Consider the following 13,744-nt stretch of genomic DNA (forward strand, 5'->3'; position numbering starts at 1 on the left):
CGTATTCTCAACATCACAACAGAAATAATCCTAATAACTAACCATTTTTGACACTTTTCTTTTATTCATGCCTCTCAGGAATATGCCCTTAATAAGTCATCAGAGTCAGTCATAAAAATATTTTGTAATACCAAATAAATTAAAATGGGCACACAACCTAGGCATGGGCACGTTAGCTGAGAGCTAAAAACCTTCCCCCAGCCAGCATCCATTAACGCCGAATGTAAGCACACGCGTGCACGCTCACCGGGGCAGCGCCAATGGGCCCTCTACAGTCCAGCACCCAACTGCCCCTCCCAGCTCACACTCACACACACACACACACACACACCAGCGTTCCCTCTGGTCTCCTTCAGTCCTAAAAAGACCCACACAGTTACTCAAACAGCCCCCCTGACGGAGGTGACTTTCCCTACACTCCTGGTGGGCGCCGTGGGGGCCTAAGGGGAAGGGCGTGGGGTGGGCAGAAAGGAGCATTAAGCAGATGTGCCTGGGACAGCAGCAGCTTAGAGAAACTGAAGGCTGCCGGGACAACCACGTTGTCAGCACAGCTCCTCTCTCCCAACCACAGCTTCGTTTAAGCAGGAGAAGAAATTCCATTCGTAGGGGGACCAACCACCCCAGTGTGCCCCCGACTATCCTGCTTTTAGCACTGAATCCCTCCCATCAGAGCATACTGCATTGGTTGTCCACCATAAAGAAAAGGTATTCCTAACCGGGGCAAGGGAGGATTCCCAACCCCAGGAGCCACAGGGCGATGTCTGGGGATATGTTTTATTGTTGTGACTGGGAAGCGCTGCTACTGGTATCAGATAGACAGAGGGCAAGGATGCTACTAAACACCCTACGACGCACAGAACAGCCTCAACGACAATCCATTATCTGTTCTTAAAGGTCAATGGAGCCCCGATGGAGAAACCCTGCCCTAAAAGGAAGGAAAGAAGCAGAAAGAGGGAGAGGGGCTGAGCCTGGGGTGGTGTTGGGTAATGTGCCAATTCTCCCTGACCCTACCCTCTGTGATGAGAGGCTTTTTCTCTAGTCACTGACCCGCCTAGCTATCCAAACCCTTTACTTCCTAACCAGTCTCCAGCCAAAGTCCCAAAAACACTCAAGGTAAAGGGGGAGGGGGAGGAAGGGCCTCAGGTTCGATGTTAGGTAGACTGGCTTGAATATTAGCTCCACCACTTGTTTGACCTTTGGCCTCAGTGTGACTCTCTTGGCCTCAGTATACTTATCTATGAAATGGGGGTGACTATACCTACTTCATAAGAATCCACTGTGGTGAGAAGTAAATGGGACTTAGGTTAGGCGTGTGACCCGCAGTAGATACATGATGATTTCCTTCTACCCACTCAGCCGGTCCTCAGCCTCCTGGAGGTGAAGGTCCTCCTCTTACTGTGGAGCACTGAGAAATGAGAGCGAAATACATCAATAAGGGCTTATGTTGTCATTCAGATTTTATTTCTGTAGTCACTATAATAATTAACTTTTTCTATGATACTGAGATTTGACCAAAAGAACTTTAGCAGTATTAATTAATATTCAGCAAAATATTTATGCCATTTCTTTCTCTGTGACTTTTCCAGATGTTATAAATTAGGGATAAACAGTCTAAAATAAGCATCTTCTTCCAAGCTGACAACCTCCTATATATGCTTTCAAAGTTGAATGAATTCTCAAATGTTGGCTGAATTAATGGGATTTTGTGGTCTTGGAACAGGCCAACTATAACTTACACTATGTTAACTTACCAAATTTTCAAAAGAATGTCTCGCTTTATAATTTACACTGCGTTGACAGGTGAGGTCCCAAAGTCCATGGAAAAGTCAGGTAAGTCTTGAGGCCCTATGGACGCAAGTCTTCCTCTTGGAGAAATACTTTCAGGAAACCACAAGAGATAAGAAGAGTAAAAATGCTGCCAAGAGCCAAGTCATTATTTCTGGAATAGTGAGCTCTTTGGGGCCAAGCAGTCCCTGGAAGAAGTGATTCGGGAAAGTGTTCGAGGGTTCTCTGAAGGCCAGTCAGGGCTGGTGCTTTGGCAGCTCATGCCCTGGCAGGTCCCAGCTTCCTGCAGAGGCCTCAGGGCCAGCCCTTCCCCTCCTCTGCAGCAGCACCTCTGGGCCGCTCACTCCCTCTCTTTGCACCCAATGTGCATCTTTGTCTGTACCCTACAGGTATCCCCTGTTCATTTTCTTTACTTACAACAAACTTTACTTGAGAAGAATCACTTCTTTCAAAATATCCCATTGTTCAGACTTTTCTTATTAATTTTCTTGTCAAAGACCCGATTTTCCCATAGACCCACATATGCCCATTCTGGATGAAAGATTTTGCCACCTTCTCAGAGCATCACTGCCCAGCACCCACGTCCACCCGCACCCCCATTCCCCAAACATCTCAGTTACTAACCAGTCCTCACGACAGCTCCAGGCACCCGAAGAGCATTTCTTTTGCACGTCATGTGATTTCATTTGCTCCTTAAAAGCCTGTGGGGTGGGCAGGGAAGGTGTTACTGTCTTCCCTCTCCAGAAAAAGAAAATGAGAGTCAGGAAGGCTGCCTTGCTGTCTCACAGCGAGTGAGTGCCAGTTTCTACATCTGTCACCCACTGCCCAGCAGAGAAGTCATCGCTCTGATGGTTCCTAACTACGGAACAGAAAGCCCGGGAGTGCACATGGCACTCACAGCCCTTCTCGGTCGGGCTGAAATCCAGCCTTCTGGTTGTGAGGCCCCTGAGACCAGGAGAGAACCGTGTTCACTGCTATGTTGCTGGCGCCTAGCAGAGGGCCAGGTCCGTAAGGAGGATCAGAAATGCTTGTGGAACTGAGCCCACAATGCAAGAAACAAGTGGTTTTCAGAAATATCTGAGCCTCTGCCTCTTACCAAATACGGAATTTTCTTCCATCTTCTATATATTAACACCAGTCAACTTCCCTCGCCAGCAACTTTCCAACTAACATTGTATCGTTGATATTAAGCACCCAGCTAGTATTCCTCAACAAAGAGGTGGCATTACTCTATTACTAAGAAGGAAATCAACCCTTGATTTTCTACCTGCATCTGGGAAGTAGGTCCCTTTAGCATCGAGAAGGGATTACTCAAAAGTGGACACAGAGTCAAAACTAAAAGGCTGTCAGCTTCAGCCTGGGCTAATACAGCAGCCCCATGAAAGCTGGAGGGATGGCAAAGGCCAGAAGCAAATGGGACCCCCCTTCATCAGTCTTCATTTGTTACATTTTTCATAATGCCTTTGGCATTCAGTCAGCTCTCTAACCCCAGGGTCGTTTGTGGTGATGACACTGTGGGCCTGTCTGGACACACAGTAAGGTCTATCTTTCCAATATGAGCTGCTCCAGGAAGACTCGCCTTTACTTCCCCACTCGGGATCAACTCGAGTGAGCTCTGTAGACAATATGGCCCAATAAGTAACCGCTGGGAAAATCATCACAATTGTTTGCACCGCCTGTTCCCCTCCTCTGACTTTTTTTCTTGTTAATCATCTGAAATACTATACAGTGTACTCACTTCCATATTTATTGTCTGTCTCCCTGCACCCAGTACAATGTAAGTGTGCAAGGCGTCTCTAGCTGCCCCCCAAATATTCAGGTCCTTCTCTATTGAAGAGTTTCTGCTGGGAAGTCACTGCGCAGCCAGGACTGACATTTCCCAGCCCCCTTCTGTGTGTAGAAAGCCGCATGATTGTGTTCTGATGAATGTAACAGGGATGAGAGTGATGTTCACAATGTCCTACCCGCTCCCCTGTTTTCTCTCTCCCACTGTCTGACGGCCAATCCCAATACCCAAGCTGACCTTGGAAGCCAGACAATGAAGACAGCAGGGCTCTCAGTCAACCAAAATATTTAAATAAATACAGTAATCTGAGCACTTCCTTCTTCCACCCTTGTCGTGTATTGGACTTCATAGGGGCAAGAAATAAACTTGTATTGTGTTTGCCCACTGAGACTTCTGCGTTTGCCTGTTACAGCATCTAGTATTGCATTCACTAATACGTTAAGTTCCCCAAGGGCAGAGATGTTTCTATGTTTTCTTCCGTGCAAAACACTGTTTGGACATGGTAGACACAATACTTATTCAAGAAGTATTTGTTAAATAGTGAATAAATGAATGAATTAACAAACAGTGAATGACAGCAATGACAGAACCTGGGTTCAGTCAAAGGCAGGAGAGCATGGCTCATATGTCTGGCTTGACCCACATGCAAAGCTGCATGTGCAAAGGATATCACCGAGGATCACGGGCTTCTAAGCAAAAGACAACTTTGGTCTCATCCCCAAGTCCTTGACCTTAAGTGCCCACATCCCCACACACTGCTTGAAAGGTAAGCTTTAAAGCAACTTCTACACTAGGCAATATTTACACATCCGTTCATCTTACCAACTTTATGAGACTCTGCATGTCTCGCAAACTGTGCTGGGCATTGATTAACTATAGGGTGGGTCAAAGAGGCTTAAAGAGCACCCTCATTGTACCTTATAGATAATTCATGATCCCCGAGCCAACACTGTGGAAACTGAAACCAGGAGCATCACCCCCCCTCCTAAGTATCACCGCTCCCCTGAGCAAAAATGCAGATATCAGGTTTATATATTGATACCTTTAAAAGAGTTATCATATGAAAACCTGAGGGCTCCTTTCACACCTCCCACAGCTGCCTCCATAGTTTCATGACAGTGGCCTCTGAGAACTCAATTCAGAATGCAGAAGTCTACAGGAAGATCACCTGCTGTTCCCATTCTAATTTTGTCCTTGAACTAGAACACTCTCCACAGGAACTTAGTGTTACTAATACTGCTATTTGCTTTATTTTCCTTTTAAAAAGGAAGGAACCGCTTCTCTCCTAGAAGAAAAAATAAGTCCATTAAACCACTGTTCACAATCTGAGGCATACATCCCCAAAAGGAAGCACAGTCCCCAAAGTGATGAGGGGCAGAGAGCAAGCTGGACGCCTCAGGCCCACTCTCTAGCGCCTGCTCAGTTTTCCCAACGCTCAAGGAGAGGAAAAGGAAAAGGGAGTGACCTTCTGCAGAGGCTTCCCTACTGCATGAGTCCCTCCCTGGTGGTCTTGTCCAGGCCTGGTCGATGCTGCCCTCTATCAATGGGGCCTTCCCTTCTGTCCCTGGTTGCACTTTTGGAGGAGGTCTGCCCCTCTCTCCAAAGCCTTGAAGGCCAATTGATCTTTGGCACGTGTGGGTGGATGTTTGCGATTTCAGCTACTCATGAGTAATCCCAAAGTTTCATGACATGATGTTTGCCATTTTTCTGAAGCATGGATATTAGTCTCGTGAGCTACAATGCTGCATCCATATCAGCACAGTGAGCAATTCTCATTGAGCAACTTAAGGGGATTACTTATACCATGAGCTTTATTTTAGTGCCTTTTGTGAGGACTGGGTAAGTTAAGACATTCACATGTTCTTACTGACCTAGCAAGTAATCTTAAGTCTTATGGGAGAATATAGCTCGATAAGTGCTACAGTGAGAGGCCTCCAGTCCTGAGGCTAGTCTGCTGGTCAAGGCTAACTCACCTCCATAGTGGAGGCATTTGGAAGAGGGCATAGATAGGTTTATGAAGCTGCTAACATGTGCCAGGTTCCTAGGCTAGGCATTCTATCTGGATCTCCTTTATTCCCACAACATCCCTATGAGATAAATATACTGTCTTCTGTTATATATGTGGATGTTGGCTGGGCTCAGAGAGGTTAAGTAATTCACATGGCTGGTAAGGGGGAATTGGTATTTGAACCCAAACCTCTCTGATTCTAGACTCTTCCAACAGCAATAGAGAGCAGAGAATAGGCTTCCCCTAGAGAGATGCCACCCAGACCTGTCCTTTTACCCATGACAAGAGTCAGAGGCAAAGGAAAGTCCACTTTATTCACCCAGGTCTCAAGCGATGCTGAAGAGGTATCAGCAGTGAGGAACTTCGGCCCGAGGCAGTCGGAGGGAGGGGAGTAGAGAACGAAACAGGAAGGAGACTGTGCGCAGCGGGGCAGAAGCTGGCGCGGGCCCCAGCTTCAGGCCTATCTTCTGAAAAACACAGTGATGATTTCTGTTTTACTCTTACAGTCCCTGTAAAGTGCTTTGAGGACAGAGATCAGCCAGTGAGCAGAAATCGGGTATCTGACTACAAGAATCTTGGGAAATGCTGTGATCTTAAATGAAATAGAGAGTGTCAGAAAGTTATAGGGAGAGAGAAGAACCAGACGGTGGGAAGTCAATACAATCCTAGCTGCTGTCACCCATCAGACAATTGGTTAATTTGGGGACCTAGAAAAGGGCCCAAGTCCCAGCCTCACTCCACCAGGATAGGTAAATGAAATGCAAGTTGTGACTATTGCCACCTCCCCCAGATGCGCAAAGAAGGGGCAAGGCAAGGGTATTCTTGCAGGCTACCCAGCACTTGAACTTGGCCCTTTTTTTTTTAGGAGAATCAGGAGGCTTCAGGAAAGCAGTTCCCCTTGCTGGCTTCATAGCTTCCTGGAACTTTGAGGGAACATGAACCTGAGTGGGGAAGGTTTTAAACCTGTGTAACAACACCTGTGGACCTGAATAGAGGTATTGATAGACATAAGCAGGCAAGAGGAAGGCAGAACACCCAAAGGAAGGAATTATAGGAAAGGAGTAGGGCCCAAGGATAATGAACATAGAATGGCACCCATAGTTACCCCAGGGACCATACCACAGCCTCTTAGTCAAGTCCCCCTTCCCTACTGTTCTTGGCTGTCTTCTAGGTCCAGGTGAGTAGCCAGACCAGAAGAGGTAATGGTCCTTAGTGACCTGGCAACTATAATTTTTTAGTCTTGATCATAATCAGTGTTTCCCCTCTGTTAAATGCATCCTATTAATCACCTCTATCTTGTTATCACCATTATTCTGAGAATCTCATATGGAAGTAGGAACTGGGATACTGAGAATCTTGCAAATAAATCACACAGCCCCATCTGGGTGCCAATGAAGAAGCAGCCAGAAGCTCCTGGCAAATGCATGAAGCACCTTGCCTGGAGCTAAATGGAAGTGTTTCAATGGTCAGTCTGTGAGCAGAGCTTGTGAATTTGTTCACCCCCTAGAAACTTTTTTCTAGATAAAATCTCACCCACTATGCCTTCATTACGAGCAGACAGAGGTCCCATCTAACTGGTCTAGAGAATTTTGGCAACACATTAGGTTGAGACGAAGCCACAGAGAGCCTAGGAGACAAGGGACTCGGGTGATAGCCAAGGATCTGCTCCTCTCTCAGACCCTTTCAGTGAGACCCCTTCCCATCTGTAAAATGCCACAGACCTTTGCAGATGGGACGTTCTAGAGAAGTGCGGTGTGGAAAAACACTTGGACTCTCCTTTTTCACCCTTCTCTGCAAAGGCAAAGCCTACCCCAAGTGCGTAATGGCCCTTTTACTCATGTCCTCTGAGCCTCACCCGTCTCTGAACAGGTTGTGCCTTGTCACAGAACAGTCCCACTTCTAATCCAGCATCGGCGCAGCCAGAGTGTTAAGAAAAAGAAAATAGGATCAGGTGACGGAAGTGCTCTGGTGGACCTCATGCCTCTCATTTTCATGTAACTGCTTGGACCAGTATTTCCTGGTATACGGTATCCTGAGCAGTCCTCTCCTTAGCAAGCCTCCGAAATGTTCGTGATGGCTAGTGGCATTACAAAATATGTTGTCTGCCTGAGGCCCTTGTCCACCCATGCATGGAGTTGACTCCCTTAAAAGATCCACTGGGGGATGGGGGTGACAAGAAGTCTTCCTGCAGACAAATCTGGCGCTCCCAGGAAGGTAGCCCAGTAACCCTGAAAGTGAGGCCCACCAAAGATAAGATCACAGCCCCAGGCTGAGGCCCAGACAAGGGGTGGCCCTGCCTTGGGCCAGCCCTTTAGATGTTATGGAATAAACACATTGCCAGTCATAGGACTAGATAAGAGAGCCAGGCCCCACCTCCCCCACCCAGGCTCCCTCGCTTTAGATCTTGGTTGATTTCAATAACCGATCATTTGGGCTACTTGGGTTGTTGTTTTCTTTCACTTCCCATGCTTTAAATTTTGGCTCTTATGTTTTAGATTCACCTATAAAGAATGAGCCTTTAAACTAGGCCCCCCACCTTCAACCCCAATAAAAGCAGAATCCCAGGCTCTGCTTTTGCCCTCACCGCCACCCTCCCCAACCCCGCTGGCCATACCCCACAGCCTCACTGTGTGTCATGTAATTTCCAGGTCCTGTAAGTACTAGCCTTTTTTATTTTCGGACTTTCCTGACGGTTACTGCTGAAGGGTGTTTTGCAACCATAATAGAAACCACAGGTGCTGGTTCAACCAGAAGATTGGTCACCGATAGGCTGCGACGTCCACATAATACATACCCCGGGAACTTCACGGCTCCCTGTCTATCTCCCTTGTCCTTTATGCCTACCTCCTCTATGGCATATAACACAGAGAGCAGACCTCACTCATTTTTATACCTCCAGTAACACACCCGTGATCGCTAAATGTTTGCTCAATGGCCTCTGCTCAGCTGTAGGGGGCTGAAGGAAAGGCACCGGCTCTCGCAGGATCTGCCCGAGTCTGCTTCCCTCCCAGGCAGGAGCACAGGTCCCCTCACTCTCGGCCTTATTCTAATCATTGCTCTTCTCCCTCTTTCTTCCTCTCGGCCATCGTTGTCACGGTGCGCTACGGTTTGCACAATATGAGTTCTTTTGTATTTTTCGATTCATGGTATCCTCCTAAGTACATGATGTCATAAGCCTGGTCTTCATCGGAAGACATAGGTTCTGGGAGTGAGTGAGGAGCAGAGTTTGGACTTAAATCCTGGTTTTAATTCCAGAGTCAATGCTCCTTTGCTCTACTGGATCCTCAAGATTATCTCTTGAGCATCCGCATTGTTCTCACGGCCCTGGGAACTCACCAGCGCAGAGATCTAATCAACGCTGGCTGACAAACAAGGAAGCGGGCGGAAACCCTCAGCATTCATAAGACAAAACAGCCAAACCAGCAGTGAAAATCCAGGGATCAAGAAGTGAGCTCTGCTTGAACAAGCCCCAGTTACCAGAATGCTGGTGTAAGTAGAACTTTCTAGAAAACAGCTGATCTTATGGCAGTGTCTCCTGGTTCGGGACTTGGTCATGAGCAATGACTGCAGGGTGTCCTCTTGAGGAACACATCAGAAGGGTGTTGAAAAGCATGTTTGCTAAGGAGGTGGAATTAGTCCATAAATGGGCAAGTGGAGACTATCAGGAAGAAAGAAAGGGACAGGTGGGAAAACTGGTCTGGGCAGAGGATGGGGAAGGAATCCAGCGAGCAGCTGAAAGGCCAGCCCCAGGCGGGGGGGGGGGGGGGGGGGGGGGGCCGGGAGCATCTGCTCACCTCTGGGGCCTCATGGTTTCCAGGGGCATGACGCCAACCTAACTATACTTCGTCAGGTGAGTTAGTTCTGACAGGAAGGGGGTCAGACCATGGGGTTGTCCGCACGTCCTCCATGAAAAGCCCTGGAAAGCTAAGATAATCTCTTCTCACCTCCCTTCTGGAAAGGAGCAGCTGTGCTGCTGGGCTGCTCGGCGGGTGTCCTTTCCCTCCAGAAGGCCCCACAGGTTCCCCCTCAGAAAGCCAAAGTCCCCACATTCAAGTCCCCTTCTGCTTAGACCTGGGGTAGGGAAGCTTTTGTCACTTTCACACTGTGTGGGAAGCAGCAGGGTGATGCACCGGCCTTTGAAGGGTGAGATAGGAAATAAGCTAATGCCCAGCTCCTGTCCCTAAAGGCCAGTGTTCCAGAGTATAAGGATAGGGTATGAGACGCAGACAGCAAGTCCAAGAAGCAGTAATTAGCATGACCTGAATTAAAGAGCCCAAGTACGCTCCCATTTGCTCATGCCTAGCACCTGCCTACTGCCTCAGTAAGGGCCTAGAGACCCAGCCCTTTTTTACCAGCATCCACCGAAAAGAAGGGAAATGTGGGGAAAGAGAGCAGGAAGATGCTGTTTTTCTACAAAACTTAACACAGACATGCCATTCAAATTCCCACCAAGAACTCCCTTAAGGCCCAAATGATTTGGAGGCCCTAAAACACCTGGTAGAGCCACCACCTCACAATTAGTCACCTTTAAGAGCTGGTAGACCAGCTTGAGGAGTCACAGCGGCAGCAGGCGGGAACAATGGGTGGCACCGTCTGAGATGCAGGTGCTGTGGCTGCCCCGGCATGTTCCCCTAACTATGGTGTGCTCTCTGCCGCGGGAAGCCCACAATTATTTCTGGCTGGGGAGAGGGACCCTGCAGCTGGCCTTGTGTCTGAAGCGTTGGCTGTTTTCGGATGGACACTAGGTGGTGCCTCCAGTGTCTGAAGCATCCCTGAAGGGACTGCTCTAGCAATCCCTGGCCTCACACAGCTTGTGCTGGGGCAACTGACAGGAGTTGGGAAAGAAGGTTTTGCTATTTGAGTTCTCAAAGTTTGCCCTGCTGGGCTCTTTCCTCACACTTCTAAGGACTAGCTTTTGTTACAAAGGTACTGTTCCCAGGAAATTGAAGAATGCCCTTTAATACCAGGCCAGAAAGAGCTTCCAAGGAAAAGGTTGTAGGGATTAGTAGTGCTGTGTGCAATGTCACTGGGGGGAGGGGAGGAGGGGGGAAAGGGAAGGGAGGGGAAAAGAGGGAAGGGGAGGATTCAAATATTTGTTTTCAAAGTCCAGGTTCTCCACTCAACAGAACAAGATTCCTATGATCTCTGAACCGATGTCCCCATCTGTCTAATAAAGATATTCTCCTTAGCTGGTGGTTGTAAGGAGATGATGTTTGTTAATTGCCAGGAATGGAACAGGCATACAGGAAATGTTTCTTCAGCAGAAGGTGAAGCTTGGCACTATTTTATACTGTATTTCAGCCACTCTCTCAAGAACCTCCTGGCCATGTACATTTGTCAATAAACCAACGATGTCAATTATGCACTTTATAGGGGAAAGGTTCTGAATCCCACCAGCAGGCAGGGAGGGAGCAGGGACTCTGCCTGGGAGTTTGCCTTGGGCCACATAGCTACAGTAAGTACACAACTTCACTTCACTGGTAGGGAGCCAAGGAGAGAGGGGACAAAGTGATCTCTGATATCCAGGACTTCAGGACCCTTACAGGTTGTGTGTCATCCAAGAAAATACTGAGTAGCCCAAAGCCAGCAGTCAGGATATGGATGAGACAGTCAAGGCCCATCTATATTAGGTAAAAAAGGTCTCCGTCCAGGCAGTCTCATCCTCTCTCTCTTTACCAAGCCATAAATATCTAATCTTCTCTGCATTTGGTCTCCAATTCTTTACTGCTTCACTGCATTTGGGCCCAGAGGCGTGACTTCTAAAGCCTGGAGAGATATGGCCAACCTAAACCCCCCTAGAAGTGACCCATGTGACTTGTGTTTCCATTTTGTTGACAGAACCAGTCACATTGGCCACATCCAACTTCAAGGAAGTGAGTCTATCAGTCTGCTTAAGTTGGGTTAAACTGTGACAATGGTTTATTTCTCACTCATGTGACATGCTTCCTGCAAGTTATCTAAGGCCCCAGGATCGAGGCCGGAGGAGCAGCCCCTATATGGGATATTGCCATTCTCATGATAAATGGAAAGGAGAGTTTGTGGACTAATGCAATGGCTCTAATGTTTCTGCTCAGGAGTGGCACACCTCACCTCCACTCTTAGGCCAAAATGAGCCACCTGGTCTATATGTGATATCAGAGAAATAGAATCCTCCTACAAGAAGAGGTACCACAGGTCACATGAGCAAGCCTGGTGGCAAAGGGTCAGGAGGTATGATGACCTTATCCCATGGAGGGGTAGCAGACATTGGAAATAATAATCTAACACAGTAGGAGAGCATAACCCTACCTGTAACTCTTAAGTGGAGGAGATTGGGATATTGGTGAGTGTTAGTAATGTCTAGCATTAGTAGCCTTGTAAATATAAATATAGATGGCTATAAAATAGACCTTTGTAGGAGGAAATGATACATACTGCCTATGGGATTTGGGGATTTGGGACAGTTATACAGAATAATAGACAATTGATCCCAGCCAGGATTTGGAGAACTTACTGTCACCTATATTATACTCAACAATAAATTCATTCAACCAATATTTATTGTTGGGGCCAGGAACTATAATCACTGATATACAGTGGCAAACAAAACAGGCCTGTTTTCTACCCTCATGGAGATTAAAAATCTTGAGAGAAAACTGACATTAAACCAGTACATACAACAAATGTCTGTTTACAAAGTGGGCTGGTACAATGGAAAATACTGGGCTGTCAAGAGACAGGAAAACAGAGAGAAGGCCATACTGAGGAAATGATGTTGGACCCAGTGCTGACTCAGAGTTAGCCAGGCAAAGAATGTTCTAGGCAGAGTGAACAGGTTATACAAGCTCCCTGAGATGGAAAAGAGTTTGGTATACTTGAGGTACTAATGGGAGGGGGGCAATCAGTGTAGTGATTGAGTGGAAAAGCAGTTCAAGGATAAGCTGGTGAAAAAAGTTACATCATGCAGGGCCTTCAGACCACATAAAGGTTTTAGATTGTGTTTTGAGTGAAATAAGCTGTTGATAGCTTTCAGTGGTGAGGGGCAGTTACCTGGTGAGTGTGAGACACTGTCCTCTGCTCATCTAGTTCATCATTCTGGCTGCTACATGAAGAGTTAGATTGAAGCGGGGCAGGAGTTGAGACAGAAGGACCAATTTGGAGGTTAGGCAGGAGTCAGACAAGAGATGATGGCGGCTTGGGTGAGATCTGTGGAGATGGAGATGGGCTTGTCTGCAATAATTTCCAGACGTATTTTAAAGTTAGAATCAATAGCAATTTGTGATGAATTAGACTGTGTGCTGGGGGAGGGGAGCGGGGAATGGGGAGGAAGAGAGGATGGAACTGGTCCTGCCTGGGGCAGTTCTCCCAGAAGAGGAAGAATGACGGAGTGAGAATGGGGGACTCAAATGTTTATTTGGAGACATTGCAATTTTGAGACTTCTGTGAGTCATCCAGTTAGAAATATCAAAAAAGTCATTGTTGACTCTAAGAAGCTGGAGACCAGAAGAAAGTCTAGGCTACAGATATTCATTTAAGGGTCATAGTACATAAAGTAATATCCAAAGTCACGGGAACAGGTGGCAGGAGGGTTTAAATGGAGACAGAGGAGGGCCCTGAACTGCTCCCTGAGGGACTCGAATCCTGGAGCTCAGCGGGGGCAGGGGGCGGGCAGGGGAAGCGTTGGGAGGGGCTGGCAGAGGCATCTGAGAGGACCAGGGAGCTGGGAGAAACCCAGGGGAGTGTGGCATGGAAGCCACGAGGAGACGCACAACGTTCCAAGAAAGAGGAAGTGGTTAAAAGCCTGGAGAAGGCCTCCGGAGGCCCCATAGAAGGAGGGCAGAGAAGTCAACGTTGGCTCTGGGGGCATGAGATTGTTTTCTGTGGAGTGGAGGGGCAGTGATTCCCAGACGGAGATGCAGGAGAAACTCCAGGCATGAAATAAAAACTACAAAAGCAACACCATTTCTTACATTAGCTTCTCCATTTAAGCTGGACTAATACACCACTTATATTAGTCAGTGGCTGACCAAAAAGCCAGTTGTAAGAAAGTTACTGTCACCTGACTGATTTTTATTTGCAAGTCACATGCCTACAATCTAGGTTTCTCTCCCACCCCCCCACCCCACCCCCAGACAGTGGTTGTTTCCATTATTGGCAAAATCCAAATAACTAGTTCTCAAGTAGGT

This window comes from Miniopterus natalensis, chromosome 13 (assembly GCF_054644295.1).
Source record: "Miniopterus natalensis isolate mMinNat1 chromosome 13, mMinNat1.hap1, whole genome shotgun sequence".
Lineage (NCBI taxonomy): Eukaryota > Metazoa > Chordata > Mammalia > Chiroptera > Miniopteridae > Miniopterus > Miniopterus natalensis.